A 27,544-nucleotide genomic window follows, 5' to 3' on the forward strand; every position below is an offset into this window, starting at 1 on the left:
GGAAATCATGTCTTGTTTATACTAATCTGGAATATATATGGGGATGGGCACTACATAAAATCAAATTTTGCATACTACAAATCTGTAAAATGCAAAAGGTGTGTTTAATAGAATTTTCTATATCGTTTCATTAATTTTTTTAGATAAAGAAAAAATATTAAAAATCATCAGTATTTTCTTCTGTCTTGGTTTCCTTTAAAGGACACGAGGCTTATTCTTACAGCAGCACTTCACTTAACCCTTAAGTGCACTCTGACCTGAGAAACCAGCAGTTAGGAGGTACAATGGCAAAGGTTTTGACAGCATGGAAGTGAGTTTAAATCAGCATTTCTCACATGCGGCTACCAGGGGCTTTTTGTGCAGGCCTAACAGCCTCCTGGGCAGCGGTGGAGAGGCCAAAGCATCAGCCTCTCCCCTTCCCTCCCTGTTGCTCCTGCATGAGCCACCATGCCCCGCCTCTGGAGACAGGTGGGGCACAATGCTGCAGGAGCCAGGTGAGTTCTTGACTCACCTGTGGGGTGGGCAGGGCACCTTGGGGCTTGGGCTTCAGCCCTGGGTGAGAACCTGGCCGCAGGGCTTCAGCTGCACGGCTCGAGCCCCGGGCTCTGACCCAGGCTCCGGCCACGTGTCCTTGGCCCTGGGCGCTAACCCCTGGCTGTGCAGCAACAAGTGCTGGCTCCGGGCTCTGGCACCGACCCCCAGCCCTAACCCCGCTCCCTAACCCCAGCCCCAGCCCCAGGGTGGTGGGTGTTGATCCACAGCTCCAGCTGCGCAGCAGCAGCCACCAACCCTGGGCTCCAGCCGCTCACTCTGGACCCTGGGGGTGCTGCCTCCCAGCTCCAGCCATATGGCAGCAGGGCTCACCATTCTCCCCGACGCCTCCCCTAACCCCCATTTATCGCCCCCAGCCCCCACTGCCTTCCCTGGTTCCACCTCTATCCCCCCCATTGCCCCAGACCCCTGCTGCCTCCCTCTCCAAACCCAGGGCTTGCTGAGAAAAGCGAAACAAAGAAACATGCAAGTATCACTTTTCACAGCACGCTTACTAGCTGCCTGGGAGGCTGTGAAAAGTGATACTTGTATGTTTGTTAATATCACTTTTCACAAACTCCCAGCTAACTACTAAGGGTGCTGCGAAAAGCAATATTCAACATACAAATATAATTTTTCGTATTATTTTTGAGTCTGAAAAAACCCTACATAAATAAATTACAATGATTTGGACACGTGTATGTGCATATTTATTTGTTTTTCCTACAGTTAAGTATTTTAGGGAAAAGCGTCAGTGCGGCCACCAGCAAGAATTGGTGGTCACAGTCTGAGGCCACCAAAAAATGTGTTCTGAGAACTTCTGGTTTAAATGTACTAATAGGCCAAATCCAAACCAGCCATGTCTGCCTGAACCTTTTCAGGCAGGACTTCAGGTATCACCCAAAAGATCTTATTTTTCTTTGGTTCCATGTATACATTTGCTCAGATTTTACTTCTCCATTAAAAATGGAACCAATTCCCAGCTGCCTGTCAAGTGAGAGCCGGCTGAGTTTCCATGGTTCTCCCTGCACCCTTATGGGTCTGGTGCCAAGGGAGCACCACATAGGCCTGCAGTGAATCTCAAGTGCCTCTAACTTGTCTAGCTCTTCTCAGCCATTTCTCTTGCTGTGAGCTGCCCTCCTTTTGAGCCCCACCAACTTCCTCACATGCAGGAACAGCAGTATGTGCAGTATGTGATGGATCTGCACTTGCCAGGGACCGACATGGCCAGCGAGACATCCAGCCCCGAGGAGGGATCCAGCTGCCTCAGCCCCCTAAGGTAATGACTGAAAGGAAAAGGAAGAACAGATTTGTTCTGTTAAACACTTGGGGTCTGTTCATGGCCATCAGTGGTTCAGGTGCTGTCGTTGGCCCAGGCTCAGTTGGGTGCAGGTCTCTCTTGAGGGAAAAGGGTTGAGAGCCGTGTGTTCTTGTGAGTCACACTCGCTCATCTGACGCCGTCCACAGGCCAGCTGCTTTCCCCACACACTCAGGCAGCAGTCAAGTTTGTGCATCCAACCACATGTGCCACCCGCCAGAGGGTCAGTGCTTTCATCACTGTCTGCTGAGCAAATCTGGGGGCCTCCGTCCCCAAATGTGGACAGAGCCACACCGGCAGCACCTGGGGCCAGGCCGTGCAGGATCTCAGCCCCACAGGCAGGCAGGAGGAAGAGGGACCCGTTCGACTGGCTCTGTGGGCACAGTGAGGGGCTTCTATCTACACGGGAAAACCAGAGCGCCGGAAGACACCTCAGGTGGTGTAAACTGACATCGCTTTGCTCGCTTACACCAACGAAGGACCCGACCCCACATGCCCACTTGAGTCCTGTTACCTGTCACGGTAAAGAATCAAGTATTCAGCCACAGTGAGTGATGACACCAATCATCTTAAGAAGCGACATTGTCACTAATTGGTTAGAAACTCAATGAAACGGCAGTGTAGACAGGGCCCATTGGGCAGGGAAGCACCGTGATATCACACTGGATCTATCCTCGGGGAGGCTAGCTACTGCTGACCACGCTGTGTGTCCCAGGACTTCTGCAGAGTTGCCATGCCTGGGGCTGATCTCGTTGCCTGACACTGGTATTTGTTTCTCTTTAGCACGTCAGTGGAGGCTGTGAAGACTCTTTTCTCCATGCCCGGCTACTGGAAGGAATTTGCCATCATCCAGTTTCAGCAGGGTTGGGACACGATAGCCTCCAGATATTACTACTCACAGGGTGTTGGCCTGATTGCAAGGTAAGAGCCCAAAGTTTCCTCCTCACTGGGTCTCTCTTGGGAATGGGATTTCCGTGTGAAATATTCCTGTTCCACTCTCCTTACAATGTGTATGATAATCAAGTTGGGCCATTTCCACCACAAATCCAGGTTTTCTCACCCCCCCCCCACAAGTCACAAATCAACCCCCAGGGAAAGGGGTGTCTCCAGGCCTCATTGAGCGCCATGCAGAGACCCCTGGGACAGAAGATATACACTGTAAGGAGAGTGATCACTTTAGATAAGCTATTACCAGCAGGAGAGTGGGGTGGGAGGAGGTATTTTTTCATGCTTTGTGTGTATATAAAAAGATCTTCTACACTTTCCACACTATGCATCCGATGAAGTGAGCTGTAGCTCACGAAAGCTTATGCTCAAATAAATTGGTTAGTCTCTAAGGTGCCACAAGTACTCCTTTTCTTTAAGGGACTTTCTGTTCCATGTTCCAGATCCATGATCGAGTGTGAGAACCCTCAGCTCCCTGCAGTTTTCAGAGAGGCAATCACCATCGTCCAGAGCGAGAGGGAGGAGGAGCAGAGAACGATCGCCATGGCTTTCTGTATTGAGGTGAGATTCATTAGTTGACAGGCACAAGGGAGCTTTCTGGAGAGCAGCTCAGGCCAGTAAGCTCTGGGGCACATTGTCAGCAGCTCAGCAGCCTTACCGCCAGCTAGCTCCTCTCCGCACAAAGATGGTTGTGGGGCATGGCAAAGAGAGGGAGGGGGAGACAGGGTGAGATTGCTCCTGGCTGGATGTGCCTCGATGGGATTATGGGGCAAGAGGGGATGTTTCTCCAGTGCCCCAAGGCCTTGCTTCTCTCCTCACCTTTTCCTGGGGTTGTGCTTTTCTTCTGTCCCAGGGGTCTCTGCATGGCGCTCAATGAGGCCTGGAGACGCCCCTTTCCCTGGGGGTTGATTTGTGATTTGTGCATGAGTCCAACTTTTGGGAATGAACCAACTGAAACAGCAGCAACTGGCTCCCTACGCACCAGAGACTTTGGGTGGGAGTAAGTGGCCCTTTGGTAAAGACGACTGTCTAGGGCAGAGACCCCACAGGAAGACCTCTGTTCCTCAACCTGATGTTGATTTGGCTCTTTCCAGTTTCTCCAGAGTCCTTCCATTGAGACAGTGCTGACAAAATCAGAGCTCCGGGCGCAGCTCATGGAATGGAGCAAAGACACAAATCCCGTCATACGTAAGCTCAGTCTGCGAGGCCTTGGCAGTATTGTGTTCCAGCCAGAAAAGGTAAGAGGCGTGGATTGCCCAGGGGACCGAGGAAGCCGATGTCTCTCAGATAGCTCGGAAATGAGAGCCAGATCCCCACACAAGCCTTGTTGTTTAACACACAGCCCTCAAATGGTGGAGTTGTTTTCCTGAGCAAATCAAGGCATGACGTGCTCCCTGCTCCTGTGAGCTGAGCCCTGATTGCAGATGGGATGCAATGGGGGAGGTGGGGTGAGCAAAGACAAAGGTTACAGTGAGCAGCGGGCACAGAGTGACAGGAGAACGACTTTCTGCCCCGTTGGGGGGCTGTGCCATCCGTGGTTTCTCCTAGGTGGGAGTGGTCCAGCATGTGCTCCAGGCTGTCACCCTGGAAAGTAATGAGTTGCCTTCTTCATTCGTGCAGGTGAGATGGTTACAGGCCCAGCTGCCAGGAACCGTGGCCAGGTTTTGTGACCGGGATGGAGGGTGTGTCAAGGAGGCCATGCAGAAAGCTGGAGACATCATCTACCTCCTCAAGAGGGAGGGCCTTGGCTCCATCTCCCAGGACATCGCAGTCAGCCTTCGCCCCTTCATTGATGACGTAAGGCTTGGAACCCCAGGAGAAGCCCATGCCCCCCCCTACCTGTCTCTGATGCCCTTGTCTCTCTCTCCCCATCTCCTTGGCTCCCACCCCTCAGGCCTGCCATGGAGCCTCCAAGGAGCGCCCCCGCCATGGGTGGGGAATCTCCTGCTGAGCCACCTCCCTGTCAGAGCTCTTCTCTCCAAAGCTCAGCCTCAGCGCCATGCTCCCAGCCCCTGCTGCAGCCTGGCCTGGGGGAGAGGGGGCCTGGCCCTGGGCAGATGACCAGCTGTCTGGAGAACACAGGCCCCCAAAGAGGTGGAGATTCTCAGCAGGAAAGAGGTGGGTCGGGAATGGCTCGGCTCTCGGGGGCACCGAAGAGCAAAAGAAATGCTGTGTTTTGTAGCAGCGCATCCCTGCAAGGCTCCAGCAGCGGCTTCTCCCCTTCCCCAGACCAGTCTCCAGCAGACTTCCCTCCCTCTCCCCAAATCTTCTCGGGTTCTGGGATTCTGGGCTCTCCAGACAGAAACTGCCTCTGGGACACCCTGGGGCTGCGCTGTCCCGCACAGGGTCTCAGGCCTTGCACAAGATGTCTATGGCACTGGCCTGGTGTCCGCCCTGCTCCCGCCAGCCAAGTCAGTTCACACAGGGGGAACCGGAGCAGCGGGCGGATTATGACTCTGTCGCGTTCTGCTCTGATACTGCCTGGCTTTAACTGGGGGTCCCCACCCCCTGTGTGTCATTGCCAGGAGAGGGGCAGTGTGCGCTCAGCTGCCATTTCACTGCTTGGCAACGTGGTGAGCAGGGTGCAGGACCCAGACAAACCCCTCGTGCAGCAGGAAATCATCCACTGCTTGCTCCCGCTGCTGCTGCATCTTGCAGACCAGGAGGAGAGTGTGACACTGGTAAGTGCAACCGTCATTATTTCCTTCAGAGCAAAGGGCCAGAATCCCCTGGGGCCCCCACTCCAGTCATCGCCAGAGCCCCTTGCCCAAGCAGAGTCTTCTCCTCCCGGCTTCACTCCATGCTGGAGCCTCGTGCCTCATCCATCCTCACAGCACACAGCACAAGGGGTGGAGAAGGTCCAGTGTCCCCCACACTATCCCTCTCGCAGTGAGAACCCTCTTGGTCTCCCTTCTCTTGCAGCGATGTAAACTGACGCTCTTCCGCTGCGCAATGTTTCTCGGCTGGGCTCATTTGAAGAGGCTGTTCCGCAGCATGGCCTGGGATGGCTCCTCACAGCTCTTGAAGTGTGTCGGGAAGTGCTTGGTAGGTGAATTCCTTGTGCCTTGAGAGGGGTGAATGGGGACTTGAGGGAGACCTTTCGAACCCCACAGCCTGAGTACCCATCCGCTTCGGTCGGGTTGCAAGACTCTATTCCAGGCTCTCTGCTGGTTCATTTCTGCAGGAGTTACAATCCGTTCACATTTTTGACATTTTTCTCCACAACTGTCAGACCTCCAAACTTTTGTCTTTTCAAATGAAAGCGGAGGTTCTGGAGAACACAACAGTGACTTCAGAGAGGTGCTGCTCTGGTGTATGGGTTCGTATTGGCGGCTGCCATTGCCTGGCTATATGCTTTGGCTTTCCTGGACTATTCGCTGTGGGGAGAACATGTCATTTGTATATTGTGCATTTCTTCCTTCTTTCTTTCCAGATGCAGAACAACAAGAGCCACATCCCCAAATTCCTGTTCCAGGCCCTAGAGTACCTGGAAAGCTCCCAGACAACAATACGACACTCTGCAGCCTTGTTCATTGGTAAGCAGAGGAAATTCACTTGAGCTTTCTTAAATGTTTCCTTCAAAGCCCTTTTCTAGATGGCTGCTCTGTTCCCTCCGACAGCACCAGAATCCTACAACGGGGTGTCTGTGTGTGTGTGTGTGTGTGTGTGTGTGTGAGAGAGAGAGAATTAACATGTATTCCAAGATGAAGGGAGCAACTTAGCTGTATCAACTGCACCAACTTCCCCTGCCCACAACAGCTCTTTGGCTGTGCCTAGGGGAGATTGAATTCACATCATGCTGGTTTGATGTGAATTCAATCTCCTTTGGAAATCAGCTTCTCAGTCACTGCTGGGCATCTGATGCTTTATCTAATGTGCTTTGTGAACAGATGTAAGGAATGTATTTAATTTCCGAAGGGCTGTCTTGGGGGAATGGCTGCATCCTTAGCAGTTTTCAGCGAAGGATTTGAAAAGTAATGAGATGCACTGTATTCATTGTATGTCTAGGAAATACTATCCGCCATTACTACAATTTGTTGTCTGAAACAGTGAATGAAGATGGCATCTCCCGCCTGTATGAAGGTAAGGAAATACCTCTGTGTGTTTGTGCCTCTGTGGGAAGTACAGGGGTGCAGCACAGGGCCCGAACACAGGTTTGAATGTGGACACAGGTCCCTCTCTGTCTAAGGACAGCGTTTAAGGAAGAAGGATGGTCATGCGAGCTTCATCGAGGTACCACAATATGTGTATGGGAGCAGGGGAATTCCATCTCTAGCTCCTAGTGTAGACATAACCTTAAAGCTGTGTGGGGAAACTGTCTTCATAAAGGTCTGAAAGTCTGTAATGGAAGGCCTGACAGAATTGAAAAGAGCCGTTGTTATTAAGGATGATGATGATGATGACAATTACCCTCATCACCTGCCCTCCCTGGAATGGAGTGATTGCAGGCCAGGGAGATTCACTCCGAGATTGGTGATCAGCTCCTAGGAAATCCCATGAGGGCACATGGGAAACACTTTTCCCTGTGATCTCTTCAGGAATGAAGGCACAGGGCCACAAAGGATTTCAGCAGACATTAGGAGCCTAAATCCCTTTGTGGATCTCGGCCTAAATGTTGGATGGTTTAATGTCGCTGCGGCTGTCGCTTTCCTGTTCCATCGAAAGAACAAGTGCCCCCAACCGTCTGTGTGTAGGGGTGTGTTTAGGGGTGTAGGCCGGCGGAGGGGGAAGTGACAAGAATGGGGTCTCCTCTCTGTCCAGAGCTATTTTGGGAGGAGCGGAGTTGTTGCTCTCGTGCCCTTAGACTCTGGGGGAGCGAATAGCAGGGGGCAATGGCCATCGGGAGTGGAGGTTTCCTAGGCACCAGGCACATGAGCACCAGGGGCTTTTCAACCCGTTTCCTCTTGGTTTCAGCTTTTCAGGAAGTGCCTTTGAAATCTGACAGGACCACGTGGGACATCCTCAACAGACATTACAAATGGTTGCAGAAGCTTGTAAATCTCGTGTCGGGTTCTGCATTTGACTAGGGAACCGGGACCGACACAGAAGAGCTCTTTGTCCTGCTATGGTACGTACACCAGACGCTTATCAACTTTTTGGTGTCCCTAGCCTCTGATTGCCAGAAACTAGGAATTAGGCAACAGGGCATAGATCACTGGATGAGTCTTGTCTGTTGATTCCCTCTGGGGCACCTGGCAGTGGCCACTGTCAGAAGACAGGATACTGGGCTAGATGGACCTTTCCTCTGACCCAGTCTGGCCTTTCTTATGTTTGGAACCGGGGCTGAACAACAAGGTGGATGTTGGCAGATGACACAAAATTATGCAGATTAATCAGCCTAGAGAAGACTTTGAAGAAGTTCAAAGGGATCTAATCAAGCCATGTCACCGGGCAGCGCAATGGCAGATGAAAACCAGCGCTGACCAAGGCAGGGCCATACACATGGAAAGCGGTGAGGTGAACGACTCCTCCATATCGCTGGTGTCAGAAACCAAAGCACGGCTGGTTGGGCCCAGTGGTTGGAGCAGGGTTGCTGGGGCCGTGTGCTCAGAGTGGTGGAGGTCGAGCCAAGGGGAGCCAAGGGTTGGAGCCGGAGTCAGGAGTCAAGAGCAGGATTGGAACAGGCTGGGGAGTAGGGCCAGGGCCGGATTAACAATTCCCGGCCAATGGGAGCTGCTGGGGGAGATACGCGGGGGGAGGGCAGAGCCGAAAGGCAAGAGCAGCCCCCGGGACAGAGGTTCCCGGTGCAGTGCTCATCGCGGCGACGTGGCTGGGGGGGCAGACAAGAAGGGCAGTACGTGGAGCCGCCTCGCCCGCACCCCAGCCAGGCAGAGCCAGCCTGGCTGGAACGCAGCACACAGGGGCTTTAGTGGCTGCAGCTCGGGCCCCCCTAAGCCCTGCTCCTTTCCTGAGTGCACCATTGCCCCACTTCTGCCCCATTCCCACACACTGGTACAGGGCAGCACCCTGGAGCTGATCTCTGACATCTCTCTCCCTAGAATGAAGTCACTGCAGAGTCAGGACAACCCCACCTTTGGGCACCATGTAGGACATCTCACCCCACCACACAGAGCCCGACATTCACACAGCTTCTCGCATGTGATTCCCTCACTCATCAGAGCCAGGCGGAGAGAGGAGAAATTCTCCCAGACTCCCTTTAACCATTGCCAGCCCCCAGGGTAGTGGAGGTTGCGGGGGGTTGGGTGCTCTCTTTAAGAAATGCCAGCTCTCAGGGAAGTTGCAAATGAATATTGGCAAAGTGGGGTGGTTTTGTGCTGTGGAAAACTACCCTGCTTGAAGGGTTTGTTTTTCTAATTTGTGCTCCTGCCCTTTCTCCCTCTTCCAGACGTCTGGAGGCCAACAGGAGCCAACTGAGCCCACCACTGATCCCATCTCTTGTGAGATGGCAAAGCAGCTGTTGCATGGGAAGGAGGAGAGAGAAGAGGCCGAGCAGCGTGTGCCGGGGTGAACCAGCCCCACATAACCCCACAGTCTAGGCGGAGGAAGCCAAGCCCCTCCCCAGCCCTGCCGGACACGCTACAACTGGAGCACCAGTGTGAAAGGGAGCAGCTCAGCTCACGCTAGGCAGAGCGCCGAAAATGGAGGATGCACATTGTAGGCTCCAGTCCAGAAGCAGCTGAAGCCCCTGACTGCAGAGCTCCGAGGCGCCGAGACCCAGCCGCACCCCCGGGGGCCTGCAGACGTGCAAGGGAGATCGGAGTGTCTGGGAGTTTCCCACGCCGGGAACCCAGAGACCCCCAGCCCGTGGCCTAGAGACTTCTCCTCTGAAGTAACCTGGGTGAACGAGCCATTGTCATGCTGAGTGACGTCAGCATGTTCTGGTTGGATCCCCACTGACTCAACGGCAAACACATTGGCCACAGACAAGGCCCTGGGCTAGGGCAAGGGGGAGTAAGGAGAGTCTGGGTCCACCTGCCCTGGCTGCCATCCATCCTCGGGTGGCTGCCCACGTCCCCATTGCGCCACTAGACTGCACGGCCCCAAGAGGAGGGGCAACCATCTTGTCTCTGAACTCTCAGCCACACAGCCCTGCACTGAAGGGCGGCCGCACGGACTCTGGCCGTTGGGCCACGCAGCCCTGGATGGAGAGGGCGGCCGCACGGACTCTGGTCGTTGGGCCACACAGCCCTGGATGGAGAGGGCGGCCGCACGGACTCTGGCCGTTGGGCCACACAGCCCTGGATGGAGAGGGCGGCCGCACGGACTCTGGTCGTTGGGCCACACAGCCCTGGATGGAGAGGGCGGCCGCACGGACTCTGGTCGCTGGGCCACACAGCCCTGGAGGAGAGGGCGGCCGCACGGACTCTGGTCGCTGGGCCACGCAGCCCCAACGGAGAGGGCAGCCGCACGGACTCTGGCCATTGGGCCACACAGCCCTGGATGGAGAGGGCGGCCGCACGGACTCTGGTCGCTGGGCCACACAGCCCCGACGGAGAGGGCAGCCGCACGGACTCTGGCCGTTGGGCCACACAGCCCTGGATGGAGAGGGCGGCCGCACGGACTCTGGTCGTTGGGCCACACAGCCCCGGACGGAGAGGGCGGCCGCACGGACTCTGGCCGTTGGGCCACACAGCCCTGGATGGAGAGGGCGGCCGCACGGACTCTGGTCGTTGGGCCACACAGCCCCGGACGGAGAGGGCGGCCGCACGGACTCTGGTCTTTGGGGCACACACCCCTGAGTGGGAGGGCAGCCATTTTTGCTCTGGCCATAAGGCCAAACCACCCTGAGGCTAAGGACAGTTATTTAGTTTCACCCATGGGACCTCACCCCGTCACCCCTAAGGCATCTCTCATCTGTCACCATAAGACCCACACTATGATATAAGATTTTCGGGGTCAGGATGCAAATATGAGTAGAAGCAAGGAGTGGCATGTGACCCCTCTAAGAGCTCCTGCCACTCCTCTACCAATCTGGGGGTGTTTTATCTCCATCCATCTGCCTCAAGAATGGATTTGAGCAATGGGGGAAAGTTCTGGGGCAGAGTGACCCATCCGGAAGTGGGTCACGTGACCCCTCCGAGAACTCCTCCCAGTTGGGTTGAGCCTCATCCCCTTAGGACCAGCCAGAGAGGGGATTTCACCAAATAGGGTAAGTGCTGTGGTGGGGTGACCTGCCCGCAAGAGGGGCCCATCACCGCTCCATGAAATCCCCCCACCGTCCTCTACTAATCGGTCAGGGTTTCACACACCCCTTAGGCCATCCCAGAAGGGAAACGTACCGATCAGAATAGGCAGTGCCCGAAGGTCTAGGCCAGAAGCCGCCGATCTCTGGAGCTCCATGTTTGCGTGGCTGGCAGCATCCTCCTGAAAGTCGCAACTCAACACTGCGTGGAAGAGCCCGTCTCGTTCCAAGGTTGTCTTTTGCAGAAATCGTGGCCTAGGCCTTCGGGCTAAACCTGTTCTGGATTGGTACACGTTTCCCTTCTGAGATGGCCTAAGGTGGGAGTGAAACCCTCTCCAATTGGGAGAGGGCGGTGTGGGGACTTTTTAGGGACCACGGAATCCTGTTGTGGGCAGCTCACTCCACTGCGGCACTTCCCGTATTTGGTCAAATCCCCTCTCGGGGTGGTCCTACAGAGCTGACGCCCACTTCAATTGGTAGAGGACAGAGGGAGGAGTTCTCAGAGGGGAGATACAACCCCCTTCTGCATGGGTCACCCTGCCCCGCAACGTCCCCTGATTGGTCAAATGCAGTCAAAGGCAAGTGCTGCTAGATGAGTTTACAGAGGGGACTATGTGGGAAGAATTTACTGTAAGATTCCCCGCATCTTCTGAATGGGGTTTAGGTTCTGCCCTCTTTAAAGGAAGGAAAAATCCTGACAGGTGATCCTATGGGGCTGAAACCCACTGTGATGAGTTAGTAATCTGTCCTCTTCACCACTCTAGGATGGAGTCTGGGGTGCAAGCTCTGGGATGGAGTTTGGGTACTGGGTGCAGGCTCCGGGCTGGGGCACAGGGTGGGGGTGCAGGATGGGTGGAGGGGTGCAGGCTCTGGGAGGGAGTTTGGGGATGGGAGGGGCTGCGGAGGGAGGGGATGCAGGCTCTGGAACGGAGTTTGGTTGTAGGCTCTGGGCTGGGGTAAGGGGTGGGTGTGTAGGAGGGAGTTCGGGTGCAGGAGGGGGGATGTGGGAAGGGGGTGGGGGTGCAGGCTGTGGGATGGAGTTTGGGTGCTGGGTGGAGGCTCTGGGCTGGGGCAGGGAGAACCGCAATTAACTCATGCAATTAACTCAAAAAAATTAATCACAATTAAAAAAATTAAAACTGCAATTAATCATGATTAATTTTTTAATTGTGATTTTTTTAGTTATGATTGATCACACTGTTAAACATTGAATACCAATTGAAATTTATTAAAGATTTTGGGGTGTTTTTCTACTTTTTTCAAATATATTGATGTCCATTACAACACAGAATACAGGGCTCCCTTTCTAGGATGATTCTTTACAAATATTTACACTGTCAAAGTAATAAAAGAAAGAGCCTTTTTCAGTTCCCCTCATAAAAGTGCTGCAGTGCAAGCTCTTGACCGTGAAAGTGCAACTTACAAATGTAGATTTTTTGTTTTGTTCCAGAACTGCACTCAAAAGGAAAACAGTGTAAACGTTTAGCGCCTACAAGGCCACCGGACACTGAGAAGAGGCGTTCGCATGGCACTTTTGTAGCCAGCATTGCATGGTAGTTATGTGCCAGGGATGCTAAACATTCGTATGCCCCTGCATGCTTTTGCCACCATTCCAGAGGACATGCTTCCATGCTGATGATACTCGTTAAAAAAAAGTAATGTGTGAATTAAATTGGTGACTCAGCTCCTTGGGGGAGAATTGTCTGTCTCCTGCTCTGTTTTTCCTGCACTCTGCCACAGATTTCATCTCCTAGCCATCTCGGATGATGACCCAACACGTGGTGTTCGTTTTAAGAACACTTTCACTGCAGATCTGACAAAAGGCGAAGAAGGACCAATGTGAGATTTCTAAAGATAGCCACAGGACTTGACCCAAGATTTAAGAGTCTGAAATTGGACTCCAAAATTTGAGCGGGATGAGGTGTGGCACATGCTTTCAGAAGTCTGAAAAGAGCAACACTCCAATGTGGAAACGACAAGATCCAAACCACCGAACAAGAAAATCAACCTTCCGCTGGTGACATCTCAATCTGTCATCAACACGGACGCATGACCTCTGGAATGGTGGTTGAAACGCGAAGGGACGTATGATTCTTCAGCACATCTGGGCTGTCAATATCCTGCGATGCCAGCTACAACAGTGCCCTGTGAATGCCTGGTCTCCCTTTTAGGTGACACTGTAAACGAGAAGTGGGCAACACGAGCTCCTGCAAATGTCAACAAACCTGTTTGTCTGAGCGACTGGCTGAACAAGTAGCAGGACTGAGAGGGCTTGTGGCCTTTCAAGTTTTTCATCGTTTTATCTTTGAATGCAGTTATTCCACTTCTGTTACGTGTGAAAGTGCAGATTTTTCTTCCCCATAATTACAGCACTTACTCCTAGACGACATTTGCTGACTGGCTTTAGCAAGAATCATGAAAAATGGGTCTTCACACAGTTAGCACTGACTGTCAGCCCCTGCCATGTCGTGATACCGTTCAAAGCCCCATACACTGGTTTGAGGAAGGTATTTTAGTGCTTGTAGGCCCGGAATGTATTCAGCTGATTTTTAGAGCCCGTTAGACTTTTGGTACGTTTTTCAAAAGCATCTGTTTAAAATAATGTAGGTCTGGGATCGGGCACCTGACAACACAGATGGGGGCCTAGTGGGTTGTTCAAAACAGGTTAGGCACCAGGGGCTAGCTCCACAAAAATATTGAGGTGGGCTTGGCTGCTACTTTCACTTTAGCTACCTAAATCTGACACTGAGATGCTGCCGATCCTCAACCCCCCCCCAGCTATGGCCTAAATGCAAGGGGACTGTTGCCCCCTTACTAACAGTCAGAGGGGATGTTTTGGTTAGCTAGCTCCCAGTCCTAAAAGGGGGAAGGGTCGATGGGAAACCAGGACCCTGAGACTGATAGTCCCAAGGAACAATGGGGAGAGGCCAACGCTCCAGGTCAGCCTGAATGACAGGGCGAGAAGGCTAATGAGGGAGTCAGGAGGCCAGGGGGGTCCCGTCCTCCGTGTGAGCTGGATTTGCCTGGGTCAGACAGACAGAGTGGGGCCGAGCTAAGGAGAAAGCAGGGGCCCGAGCTGAGCTGGGGAGCGGAGCTGTGCCAATCCAGGGGGACCAGTAAAGCAGCCCAGAGAGAGCAGACCTGTCCTGGGAGCAACCAGAGCCAGAGGGGCCAGAGAAGCAGCCCAGGGATCTGGGGGCAGAGCAGGAACCGTGCAGAGACCGAGTGGTGGGGCTGGGGCGGGAGCAGTCCGGAGCTGGGTGCGGTGAGCAGCTGGGGAGAGCGAGGGGGACCCTGGGCAGCGGGCCCCGCACAGGGAGACGTCTCAGCCCAGAGGCTCTGCAGGCCAGGCTTGGATCGTAACCCGACAGGGCGGGGGCGACACTGGGCAGAAGGGTCCTGCCACTTCGAGCCTGAGAGCGTGTGGCCACCACCAGAGCAAGCGTCCGACCCGCAGCATCCCTGCAGCACGGCCAGGGCCGGAGAAGGGGCCTGGGACTCACAAGGAACAGACTGTGAACTGCCCTGACGTTCCAGAGACCCTGTTTGTGATGTTCCCTGCCACAGAGTGGGGTGATGCGTTTCCTTTCACGTTTCCCATTATTCCTTATTCTTTTTAAAATTAATTGTTGATTAAATAACTTGCATTTTCTTTAAATTGTATGTAATGGTCGGTGGGTCAGAGAAGTGCCCAGTGCAGAGAGTACCCCGGAGTGGGGACACCCTAGCCCCTGTCCTAGGTGGCCACAGCAAGGTTGGGGGTCGAGCCCCCCAGGAATCCTGGGCCCAGCCTGGTTGGGGTTACGAGGACTCTGCCAGACAGGAGAGTGGAAGGGGAGTCCTCGAGGGCAGGGAGCCCACTGGGTAAAGGCAGTGGGAGCGAGGACTCAGATCCTTTCGCTAGTCCACTTCACCGGGGTCGTGCAGAAGCCAGGAAAGTTTCCCACAAGAGCGGGACTGTTCCCCCGCTTACAGGAAGAAGGAGGTGCCTGAAAGTAGGACCCACAAAACCCAGCGTGCGAGGCATCTCCACACCGACGCTAACCAACGGGAAAGGCCGATGGGAGGAGTGTGCCCTGAGCCCCACCCCTCTCTGGATCTCAGGTTACGAGGTCTGGCTTGGAGAGAGGTACCTCCCCTGGCTCCCGCCGGCCCAGCTTTCCCCCACCTCCTGCCCTGCCCTGCCCTCCCCTGCCCCAGCCGTACCTGGCTCCAGCCCGGCCCTGCCGCGGGGTGGGACCAATACTGCTGCCAAGGCCGTCCCGAGGCGGGTGCGGGCCCGGGGCAACCCCCCCTCCGCCCCAGACCCCGCCGCACTCCACCTCTTCCCCCAAGACCCTGCCTCCTTCTGCCTCTGAAGCAGCAAGAAGAATCCCATACATTGCATTGATGGTGACTTATTTGCCTGATTTGAAAAGAGACCAAAAGGACCTGAGTCTCCTCACTGTCGATAGCCCCCCGCTTGGCCAACCAGCACCGAGACGCTGAGGGGCCGGCGGCTGAGAGGTCTCACCAGAGGTCCCACAGGATGGCCCAGGTCACCATCAGAGGGGATCGCTCTCAGATCCAGAGCCACCCTTTGTGAGGACCTCCCGCGATGAGAGCAACCCGCCCTTGCCCACCCTCCACACACACATCCCTCCTTGGTAGAGGGAGGGAAACAGGGAAAAAAGAAGCAAGAGAAGAGGAGAAAGGAGGGAGGAAAGAGGAAAAGGGAAACCAAAAAAGGATAAACCCCAAGGTCCCCAATGTTTCCAAGCATCAAAGTGCTCGGTAGGAAATCACATTCTGCCCCCTTAAGCCAGTGTTTTCTGTGCTGAGAATTCTGCCTGCAGCAGGTGCATCAGACCCAACAGGTTCCAAACCTCTCGGAGCCTCTGACCTTGTCCAAGGGAAGTTCGTTTTCTGGCACAATCACTGGTCGGAAAGGAGAAAACTCCACAGAGGCTCCTCCTCATGCTCACGACGTGAATCCTAATTCTCTCCCCGTCCTCGAGGGGAGACCTGGCGAAGGAGACGTGCGGCTGCAAAGCCGGGGGGGTCTCAGCGACTGCCCTGGCCCTGCACCTCGGCCCTGCCCCGCTGATGTCGGGGTCTGTCTGTGAGGTCGCCCCCTCCCCACCACCTTTGCCCAATGGGCTGAGGTCCTGCAAAAGGCCTTTGTGATGTCACTGCCCCCCCTATCCCTCCCCTCCCAGCTGATGTCCTGCCCCTGCCCAGCCTCTGTGGAGCTTGGAGTTGTTGCCCCCGGATCTCCGCACTCAATGACTGGTGAGTCTGGGGGTGGAGCCGGCTATACAATAAAACACCAGTTTTTCATAAATTAGTCGACTTAAGGCCAGAAGGGACCATTGGAGCATCTAATATGACGCCCTGCATCTCCCAGCCCTCCTGTGTATCACAAGAGCTGCTTTTTGATGAAAGCACCTTCCCGAAAGGCATCTAGTCTTCATTGGAAGACATCAAGAGATGGAGAATCCATCACTTCTCTTGGCAGTTTGTTCCAGTGATGAGTCGCCCTCCCTCTTACAAATCTCTGCCTTGTTCTCAGGAGAATTTTTCTGATTTCTGCTTCCAGCCATTGGTTCTTGTTCTGCCTTTCTTTGCAAGACTAAAGAGCCCTTTAAATACTTGGTGTTTTCTCTCAGCGAAGGCACTTGCAGGCTGCCATCAGCTCACCTCTCCATCTTTTTAAAAACTAAACAGACTGAGTTTTTCAATCCCTCCTTATAAGTCTTCTCCATCCCTCAAATATGGCTCTTTTCTGCACCCTCTCCAGTTTTTTTTAACGTTATTTTTGAAATGTGGACACCAGAACGGGATGCAGTATTCCAGTGTCAGTCTCCCCACTGCTGAATCACCTCCCTTTCCATCCTCTCTTTATCTATCCATGGATGGCGTCACGGACTCACAGGACTTGTGCTCTCTCTCAGCCTCGTACAGTCCTTGGGAGGAACCCCCTTCAGTGTGACAACCCTTCTCGGAGATCCACTCTCTCAAGGGTTAAGCCGTAGGCCCTTCCGCCTCCTGGAACCCCTCTTCTCTGAGCCTTGAGCATGCCTGTCTGCCGTGGGCCCCCTCAGGGAGTCCCCTCACTCTGGACCCCTGGGGCCTCTACTCCCAGAGGGAAGAACGCAACCCCGATCCCGAGACTGCCGTGACTCTCAGCCAGCGTAAAAGAGAGGGGTTTATTGAGCATCTGAACACAGCACAGGAAACTCTCAGGGCCTCAGGCCTAACCTCCCTCTGCACAGTCCATCTAGGTCTCTCCTGCAGCCGTGTGGGCTCTGGCTGTTTTCTCTCCCCAGTCCAGAAGCCCCCTCTTTCCAGCGAAGCGTCCGATATCACCTTCCCACAAGCCTGTGTCCTTTGTCTTCTGTCCCAGGTAAACAGGCTGCCTGGGTCTCCTCTATCTCAGCCTCTCCTCTCCTCCCTCTTTTCTTTCCCCCAGGCTGGAAGCAGTCACCGGGTCTTCTCTGCTCAGCCCATTGTCCTACTACTGGCCCGACCTGGCTGTGACTTCCAAGCTGGGCCTCCCGCTCACCAGTCGCTGGGGTATCCATTCTCCAGGCCTTTGCCTGAGGGCCCAACTCTCAGGCGAGATCACCGCTGGTCCTCTGTAACAACAAACGACCTCTCCCACCAGTGCCACCTCGTTAAACAAACAGCACCCAGGGAAACTGAGTCCCATACGCGGCATGCAAACCATTGAAAAACCAAGAAAATCCCCCCGTCATCACCGATGGCTTTGGCCCTGTTCCCCACAGCATCGCACCGGGAGCGGATGTTGAGCGGCTCGCCCGGTATGACACCTAAATCCTTGACAGAGTCACGGCTTCCTGGAGTACACTTCCCCCTCGGTGGCCTGCCTGCTCTGTCCTGCTGCCCGCTCCCACTGCGCCAAGAGGGGACCTGGTGACTGGAGCTGCTGTGGTTGTGTGAGAGCGCCGGGCTGAGAGACCAAACGGCACCTCCGTTCTGGAACAGAGGGGTCTGGCCGGTAGGCGCAATCGCCCCCGGTTTGGGGCACAGAAGGGGCTGTGGCTGGCAGCAGCTTGAAGCCCGTCCCCCAGCTGCGCTAGGCACTGTTTGAATGAATGCAACGTCCGTGTCACATACGGGCTCCTGGTGCTCGGTCGGAAGCACGAACTGCCTCAGAGTTCTCTGTTTGCAAGGTCGGTGCCAGGAGATTAGAGAGACAAGGCGGGGAGGGGATCTCTTTCATTCTCCAACTTCTGCTGGGGAGAGACCAGCCTTCGAGCTCCACAGAGCTCGTCCTCAGTCCCTGGTCTCTCTCCCCAGCAGAAGCGGGTCCAATAAACCATATGACCTCCCCGGCCTGGTCTCTCGGTGTTTTCTGCTCCCACGGGCATGGCTGGGAAGGGCCACAGGGCTCAGCAGGCTCAGGGAGAAACCTCAGCCCCACTGGAGACAGGAGGGGAGCAAACCTCACAATCCGTGTGGTCACTGCAGGTCTGTGCAACTGCCCCCTCCTCCCTCAGTGGCAGTCTGTGGGGGAGGTCTAGGGTGGCCAGATGTCCCAATTTTAGAGGGACAGTCCCGATTTTGGGGTCTTTTTCTTATATAGGCTCCGATTACCTCCCATCCCTGTCCCGATTTTTCACACTCGCTGTCTGGTCACCCGAGGGAGGTCTGGCAGCCCCCTCCCCAGCCACAGTCCGTGCGTGCCCAGCAGTCTGTGTGTGTCTCAGCAGCCCCCTGCTCACTCCCACGTGGAGCCCAGATCGGGGTGGGCTGGGCCTCTGGTTTGTTTGATCCCTGAAGGGTTTTCTGGGCACTAACTGGGACCCCAAGTTTCTCCTAACTTGAGGAAATCCCTGTGAAAACTCACCTTTTCCGGGGGTCTGTTTCACACCCTCCACCAGAGTCGTTCCCCATTCTTTCTCCAGTTCAGCTGGCAGCAGGTCTCGTGCGAGGGGCGGGGGAGAGCTGAGATTTCAGGCTGCCGTGTTATGGCGGGATTGCTGCGATTAACTGGCTGAACGTGCTAATTCTGAGAACGAAACAGGGAAAGGGGCAGAGATCGAGAGTCAGGGAGTGAAATGGAGAAAATACAGGAAGCATTTCGAGCAAGGACGAAGTGCAATGACCAGAATCCAGAATATTCTCTGCACCCCTTGTCTAACTCTGGGCCCGATTCTCTTCCGCATTGACGGCCTTTCCCTGTCTCCGGCCGTGTCTGGAGGGCTTTATGCCCTGTCCAGCCCCTTCACACTGCCAGGAAGGGAGAGGTGTGATGGAATCTTAGCCCAAACAGGAACCAGGCCCTGTGTCACCTTTATTCTGGGTTTCCGATGACCCCGAGAAGTTGGGGGGCCACCAGCGCCTAGAGCATGGCCCTGCCACAGAGGCCCCGCCCCTGGTCATCCTTTTCCCCCGAGGCCCCGCCCACCCACTGTTCACTCCTCTGGCCCCCGAGGTCCCCCTACCTGCCCCTCGCTCCTCTCCGCCTCTTCCCCCAAGACTCCACTCACCTCCTGCTTGCTCCTCTCTGCCCCTTTCCCCGAAGGGGGGCTACCGGGGGGCCATGGGGCCAGGCACCCGTCCCTTTTCTCTGTCTTCGGTGAGCGGGGGGCCGTGGGGTCCTTGGGGAAGGAGGTGGAGCAGGACAGGAAGAGGCACGAGAAGACGGGGCCGCGGGGGAAAAGGCCGAGGGGGGTGGGGCGCAGGTTTTGGGGGAAGAGGCGGAGGGGGGATGGGAAGAGGCAGAGCAAGAGCAGGGCATCGGGCTAAGAGGCAGAGGGGAGCGGGGTGCAGGCGGGGCCCCCACTTCTCTGGAGCTTCGCTTCCAGCGCTCGAAAGATGACCACGGGCCCACGGGCCTCCGGAGGGGAGACCCGCCCCACATCCCCAGCGTTTCCCCCCAGCATGGACGGCCTTTTGGGGGAGGCTCAGCCTCCCCTGGCCTCTGATACGGGCTGCCCGTGCTCAGCTCCTTCCACGCGCTGGAGAGGAGCAGCACCCAGGGGTGGGGCTGAGCCGGGGGGCGCTGGGTGAGGGGCAGAGGCCTCGGGAGCTGAGACCGCAGGGACACAGCGTGAGGCACCATCCCAGGCATCCCCATGAAAGGAGCAGAACAGGGTTTCCTTGGGGTGGGGAGTTTATGGAGAGCGTCCCAGGGTCGGTGGAGATGTATTGCCCTGGTGAGCAAGTGTGGCTAAAACACAGGCCTCGCTGCGAGCGGGATTTGAACCTGCGCAGGGAAACCCGATTGGATTTCGAGTCCAACGCCTTAACCGCTCGGCCCTCACAGCTGTGAGTGACGTGACCCCCTCAGGCCCGAGAAACTGGTAAATAATCACAGTGCCCAGGCCTGAAGTCCTCTGAAACACAGAATTCAAACAGGAAACCTGGTTCCCAAAGCAGAGGGGGATTTGGGGTTCTCGTTGCTTAGCCATGTGGTTAAACATCAAACCAACCCTCTCCCGTGGGGCCTGTAATTGTTGCTATCCCCACTGTAAAGGGAGACAGGGAGAGGTTCACTGACCTGACCAAGGCCACGCAGGGAGTTAGAGCCCAGCTCTGCCCCTCTCCGCTTTATCCTCCCCTGTCCTGACTGTCTCGCTCGATTCACCTGTTTTTATTGTCTCTTGTCTCTCTTTATAAACAGGACTAAGCCATGACTGGACTGTCAGACGGGAGAATGGGACACGGCTCCCTTCACTTGGACCCTGGATTTCTCATTCCTTCAGAGAAACTTCTCAGTGGAAAAATGAATCACATTCAAATGACTACAGATTATGAACCGTTTGTAATTTTTGTTGCCTTGGAACACGGCTCTCCCCCCCCGCCCCAGCCTCTTCCCCTGAGTCAGGAATTATGGTTTATTGGTTCACTCTGATTTGTTTCAGTTTTATGTTCGCATCTATTGCAACTAATTGGTCAGAATCTGTCACTTCCAAAAGTCCCAGACGCGTGTCTCAGTTTCCCCACCTAGCTCCCTTCTCGGTACCTTTGATTTTCCTCAGAGTCTCCTGGTTTGTTGGCTCCAATAACCAGGTCTGATTTCCAGGTCAGGAGACGTGTCCTCCAGCTGCTGGAACTTTCCTTTTTCACATCAAGAAAGAAACAGGTTTTTTCCCAATAATCATGATTTATTTTATTTTTGTATTTTACTGTGAATTTCTTGCCACTGAAAAATGCTGAATTGAGGGGCCTGGAGAATGAATCTCTGTGTAGCCAGCCACAGAATAGCTACAGCCCCAGCAATGGCTGGGAAAGCTTCCCCGAGGTGTCCCGTCAATGTGCTTCAGCCCTGATTGACTGAGACCAACTCTGGGGACAGGATGGGAGTTCAGTCCCCGTGGGCAATTCACTCCTCGGCCTCCATGCTTCAGTGACCAATAGATTCCAATGTTCCTGCTGGTCTTTGTTCTGTGGACATCTGCCCACCTGCAACTGGACCGAGATCAACTCCCCTCAAACCAGCTCATTCCTCACCGGTTTCTGAATGGTCATCACGTCCCTGCCCGAAGGCTGTGGCTGCACTGGGGAGTTTACAGTGGCAGTCTCTAGTGGAGCCGCTGGAAGCCGACCGGAGGGAGCTCTCCACCCTCAACGAGCAGCCATAGCCATGTTGGCAGGAGAAGCTCTCCCAGCACCATAGCACTGTCCACACCGGCACTTAGGTCAGTGTAACTTGTGTCACTCAGGGGGTGGCTTATTCACACCCCTGAGCCACATACGTTCTACCGACACAAGGGGGAGTGTAGACGCAGCCTTAGCAGAGAAGCGATTAAGAAAACCGCTTTAGTTTTGGAGGAAATGCAGGAACCCCAGGTTTGTAATAAACCAAAGGAGATTCCGACCCCACGAGTCACCTTCCCCACTTTGCAGCTGTGCCCTGGGACAGTTGTTTTGTCTCAGCCTGTGGCCAGAATAATGAGGTGTGAAGGGGAAGGAGCCAGGCACCTGTCTATGGTGCTTGTGACATCCTAGAGGGGAGAAAGGAGAAAAGACGCTCAGTCCCCCATGCCACTCACACAGGGGGTGGGAACTTTGGTGGTAATTTAAAGAGAATCAAGGGGCTCAAAGAGAGACAAAGGTGTTAACGTCACCCTGTCACTGTCCAACATTAAACAGGTGAAACAAGGCTTGCCGTTTGGGCTGCTGGACAGAACAAGCCTTCAGGCTGAAAAGTGACATCGTTTCTTGCAATTTCAGCAAAACCCCAAATCAAACAAACCCCCACAACAACAGGCACCTGAAAAGTCCTGCCCCTGACTTCACCTTTCCAAGGTCTTCTCCGCACTCTCTCCCGCCCCAAGTGAGAATCCTACACCTTGAGAAACAAACCAAATTCAGACCCTAATGCAGCTCTCCCTCTGCAGGATGTTGGAGAAAACACAGGTGAAAAAAACTTCCAAGGTAAGCTGCAAACGCAGCCTTGGTCGAAATTTGAAGCCGGGATCTCTTGCTTGGTAAAGGAGACTCATGCCCGAGTCCAACAAACCCTTTGGGAACTCGAAGGAAGCCGCATCCCACAGGAGTTTCCAAAGACAAACCACCAGCCACACACCCAGGCAGAAGAAGCCTGGACATGGCAAGGGGCAGCAGCAAACACACCCTGGGGGAGGGCTTGTCCAGGAGCTGCAGCCAGGCCCCTTGGCACCCAAAGTGAGAATCAGACCCTTACAACAACAAGCCACATTTGGCCATTGCTGAAATTGTCAGGCCTCAGAACTTTGGGCCAGAAACCAACAGCCAAATCTAGCTTTAAAATTCAACCACTTGGAAATGGCACTTCCAGCGTGGCACCAGACCGCAGGCGATCGTCTGTGCGTGTCTGGTTGGCTGCCGGCAGGTAGAGTCCAGGGCCTGCATCTTCGCTTCCCACAGCGGGAGATTTTGAGACCCTGACAATTAGGGGAAGGACAGGCAGGCCGTGGCCACGCTTGCAGATGCACGGTGCTGTGAGTTAAACCTGCCTTCTACAGCCGCGCAGGGGGAGCGCTGCAGCCTGTCCACACTGGCAGCTGCCAGCCCACTGTCCTGGCCACGTTTGCCGCTGCAGTGGGAGGGGCGCATTGGGGCAGCCATCCCAGCGTTCCCGTGGCTGCAATGTGCTTTTCCAACGGGGGTGGGGTGGAGTGTGACAGGGAGCGTGGGGGGAGAGAGAGTGGGTTTGGGGGGCTGAGAGTGTGTCAGCGTGCTGTCTTGTAAGTCCAGACCTCCCTCCCTCCCTCCCCCGCCTCTCTCTCACTCACTGAAAGCAAACGGCCGTTCTTTCCTTTTTTCTCATTGACGAGAGAAGCAGCCGCTCGCTGAAATGGACCCCAACCCCGCCTCGCCGCCGCCTCGCTCTGCAAGCAAACAGGAGCGGCCGGCGCTCCAAACGGAGCCCCCCGCCTGCCTCTCACTCATTCAAAGCCAACGGGAGCCGTGTGTGTGTGTTTGATAAGCAGCCCCCGAAACGGAGCTTTGAAACGGCACGGCCACGTCCGGAGTTCACAACCGAACAAGAGAGGACGCGTCAGTTAAAAGGATTATGGGGAGTTTCCGGAGGTCAATCAGTGCCTAATAACCTTACTCCCCGTTTACACTGGAGCTGGAGCGTCTCAGCCGATGCGCAACAGCTGTTAATCCTCTCGGGGAGGTGGAGTACCAGGAGCGCTCCAGCCAGGGAGTCAGAGCGCTCTACGTGCCTGGCCAGTGTGGACGGGAGTAAGGTAGAGCGCTCTGGGAGGCTTTATTGCGGTGTAACATGCAAGTGTAGCCAAAGCCGTAGATAAAAACCCAAAGAAAGTATCAAGAGTTCTCCTTCCTGGCTGAGCTGGGTGCGCTGTCCAGGTCACGGATGGTCATTCTGGGGGGGGGATGTGGGGCTGGTCCAGTTTGGGGGGGTTGTTCTGGGGCAGGATGTGGGTCTCAGATATTTGGAGGATTGGCCCAGAGCCCAGTCTTTTGGGGGCACAGCTGGTGGTCCTGATCCTACTCTGTCTGCCTCTCTTCTGGCAGAGAAGGCCAAGCCAGGCGAGTACGAAAAATGATGCTGTAAATAAAATGGAATAAAGTTGTGGATGTTTTTATTTTTAAAATATTTTCACACTTTTCAATCTGCCCCAGTTTCATCAGGCCCTGGTAGTTCCTATGAGAAATGTGAAGGATGAGATATTTGTAACTGCTCCCTCTTCGTGGGAGCAACAGCTGGCTGGTGTTTTGGCTGCTCAAGCTTTTGTTCCCTGGTTTTACCCACTGTGGTTTCTTTTGCATGTTTTCTTTCATAACGCATCGGATGTACCTGTGTGTAACTTTTTGCCCTAGGGCTGCCATTGCTGGGAGCCCCCTCCGTTTAAACTTGTAAATATTGTAAATAAAACCGGTACAGCTGTGTGCTGTGTCAAACACAGCTCCTGTGTCAATCTCCCGGCCCAAGGGGGCCCACAAATGTGTTTGGAACCAGGCCCACAAAAGGTTAATCTGGCCCTGTGTGGGGGAGACTGCGTGTGTGTCAGCCCACTGTCTCTTTAAGCCAGGCACTCCTGAGCCTGAAGACTTGCAGCTCCCACTCCTGAGTGAAAGGCCTCAGCGCAGACAGGCTCCTGCCCCATGCTCCCCAGCTCAGCGGAGACCCACCTGGGCATGGCCACCTCTCGTAGCGGGCGGAATCCCCCAGTGCCCGGCCAGCCGTGCATCAGCTTCCCAGCGAAAGGGAGACTGACGTGTAAACGTGGGGCTTGCAGCCTCTGCAGTGCCGGCTGCCGAGGAGCCGGTGTAGAGCTTGGCCCAGGCTAGCATCAGCAGGGGAGCTGACTGTGCAGATCTCTGGGGCCGCAGGCACGGACCTATTTTTCCTGGGGATGCCACCTCCACCGCTTCCCCAAGGTCCCACCCTGGCTCCTTCCCCTCCCCATAGGTCCCTGCCTGCCCGTCCACCACTCCCCGCTCTCCACCCTCCCCCAAGCCCCTTCCCCAGCTGCCAGACAGCTCAAAGAGCTGATCAGCAGGGGCCAGCCCAACAGCTGTGGCTGGTGGGTGCCGAGCACCCGCTATGTTTTCCTGTGGGTGCTCTGGGTCTGGAGCACCCTCTGCGTTGGCACCTGTGTCTGGAGTGCAGCAGGGCTACAAATGGGTCAGGCCCCTCCTGAGTGCAAAGGGACTGAATGGAAGAAGGAGACATTTCCTCCAGTCTAGGCAGGTGTCTGAAGCCTCCTCTCGGCAGATCAGGTGTGTGTGTAGGGGGAGCTTGTGTGGGACACTGTCCCAGCCACGTGCCAGTCCGCTTCCCCTAGCTGCTGCTGTTTGTGGGCAAGAGTATGCAGAAGGGGAAGTGAGAGCCCGTGAACCTGGGGCAGGAGAAGTGAGTGTTTCTGCTGTGGGGAGCTCTCTCTGCTCTGCCTTCAGAAAGGGGCAGCCAGAGAGCAGTGGCTCTCAGCCGGGTGCCCGGATCTGAAGGCAGTGCTACCAGCAGTTGGGAGGGATGGCTACGGGGGAGGGGCTAAGGCAAATTTTGGGATTGCTATGGACCCTGCAAGCTCCCCCTAGAGCCGCCCCTACCCCTGCCCCACAGGGCCCCTCTGCTCCTCCTGCAGCTGCAGGTCTCCTTCGTCCCTCTCATCCCTGATGCTGCTGAGAAGGGTGCAGAGGAGCTTCCAGGGGCTATACAGGTGACGAGCCATGGTGCTGGATAGATGGGAGTCCTCCAGGATCAGAGAGACTGGGCTAACTGCAGCGAGAGAAGCCTGTATTTTTCATGCTCGCCGGACTCCCTGTTGTCTCAGCGACACAATCCGAGCCTGGACGATCAGAGTCATCCTGGACTAGAGAGGACTGTGACCAAAAAACTGCAAAATTCCTGAAGCAAGGAGATGGGCTTCTCCGCCTTGATCGCTCCCTTGCTTTAACAGAAGAACGGCCAGACGGGGTCAAGCCAAAGGTCCATCTAGCCCAGTGTCCCGACAGGGGCCAGTGCCAAGTGCCCCGGCTTTCGATGGTTTTGCAGACCCAACAGAGTAAGGAGCACAAGTCCCATTGACTGGGAGCAAGACCTGTGCACCGAACTCTGTTTGCAGTTTTGAAAATACAACCCTAAGTATTTAACCACAGACCAAACAATGGATAATTTGGCGTGAGGACTGTGGCTATGCTTCTGATTTGCTTATGTTTATTTTATATAGGTGAAGGAAGAAGTGAGAAAGCCAGAACATTCCAATTGACTTGGGTGTCCAAATAGGGTGACCAGATGTCCCGATTTTATAGGGACAGTCCAGATATTCAGGGCTTTTTCTTATACAGGCGCCAATTACCCCTCACCCCATCCCGATTTTTCACACTTTCTATCTGGTCACCTTATGTCCAAATATCTTAGGACAGGAGGCTTTGCAAATTGCAGTTTGCCACATGGACCAGAGAAGAGTGACAAACCGTCGGTGGATCATCATTAGAACATGATGGCCCCTTGTGAATTATGAAAGGAGATGAAAGTGCTTGGCAGCACTAGCTAATCTACGGAAGAGCTCATGGGATGGTCCTATGATTAAGGCTGCTTGAAAATTTTGTTGGTTTTGATGACAAACTGCGGTTTTGATTTTAAAAAGTTTTCACAAAAAACGGCTGCCATCCGTTAATGGTTTTGATATTTTTCATCCAAAAAAAAATAAAAATAAAAGCTCCAAAGCTGAACTAGTTCACCAGGAAACCAAACAGATCGATTTGGGCATGCCACTACTATGTCCCATGGGAGATGTCGTGGGGCTGCTTGATGTCCCCTTTTTATTGTACGGGCTAGGTTCCCCAGATGGACTTCATCTCCCATGATGCATCATGGTTATTGGACTCCCCTCATTCAATGACTCACGCAAAGGAGAGACCGTGGTGCATTGTGGGAGAGTGCTATCAGGGAGCCCAGTCCATGGTGGATGGATGCAGGAGGAACGTAAATTACAACTCCCATGCAGTGACATTTCCAAACTGAAATACTTTGGGGTTTGGACAAAATAGTTCGGTATTCAGTTTTTCATTGAAAAGTTGAAACTTTCAGGAGGGAAGGGAAGGAGTGGGTACAGGTTCTTGAAGGAAGGTAGAGTGAGCTGTGTAGTTACTGGCTGTCTCACTGAAGGAAGTGCAAAGGAGTGAGTGATATGGGGGAGAAAGTTCCGTCACAGGCCTTTTGATGTTGCTGTCTATGTGGTTAGTGTGCTGGATATGATGTCTGGTAAGACGTAGAAGGAGTTGGTGCTTTTCATTAGAGCTTTGCAGGAACCAGAAATTCCCTTTGGGGGAAATTCCAGTTTTATTTTTTGTTTTGAATCCAAAAGAAAAAAGAAGAAAAAAAGAGAAACTTCCTGCAAAACCAAATAAAGGTTAATAATTTGGGATCAATTTAAATATTTCTTTTCGATACATTGTAATGTTATATTCTGATTTTGACTATTTCATTTTATAATTGATAATGCAATATACAACAAGCATTTTTGTATATTTTTGTTACAACAATGGCACATTCCCATGCAAAGTTTTGATTTAATCAAAATAACATTTTCCAACAGAAAAATTGTTCCATTAGAATTTTTTTTTGTGACCAGCTCTAATTTGTATACGTGAGTGAGTAAAGGACAAGGGAAGTCGCAGGGCAATGGGGTATCTAC

At 54.3% G+C, this 27,544-nt stretch overlaps 1 non-coding gene and 1 pseudogene across 1 annotated transcript; both read right to left on the reverse strand.

Annotated features, from left to right (window-relative positions):
* Positions 1-27,544, reverse strand: part of LOC141996225 (butyrophilin subfamily 1 member A1-like) — a 102,435-nt pseudogene that overhangs the window by 34,874 nt on the left and 40,017 nt on the right.
* TRNAS-CGA (transfer RNA serine (anticodon CGA)) lies at positions 20,131-20,212 on the reverse strand. Its single transcript has one exon. It is a non-coding gene; the product is annotated as a tRNA-Ser (tRNA).

Source organism: Natator depressus, chromosome 11 (assembly GCF_965152275.1).
Source record: "Natator depressus isolate rNatDep1 chromosome 11, rNatDep2.hap1, whole genome shotgun sequence".
Classification (NCBI taxonomy): domain Eukaryota; kingdom Metazoa; phylum Chordata; order Testudines; family Cheloniidae; genus Natator; species Natator depressus.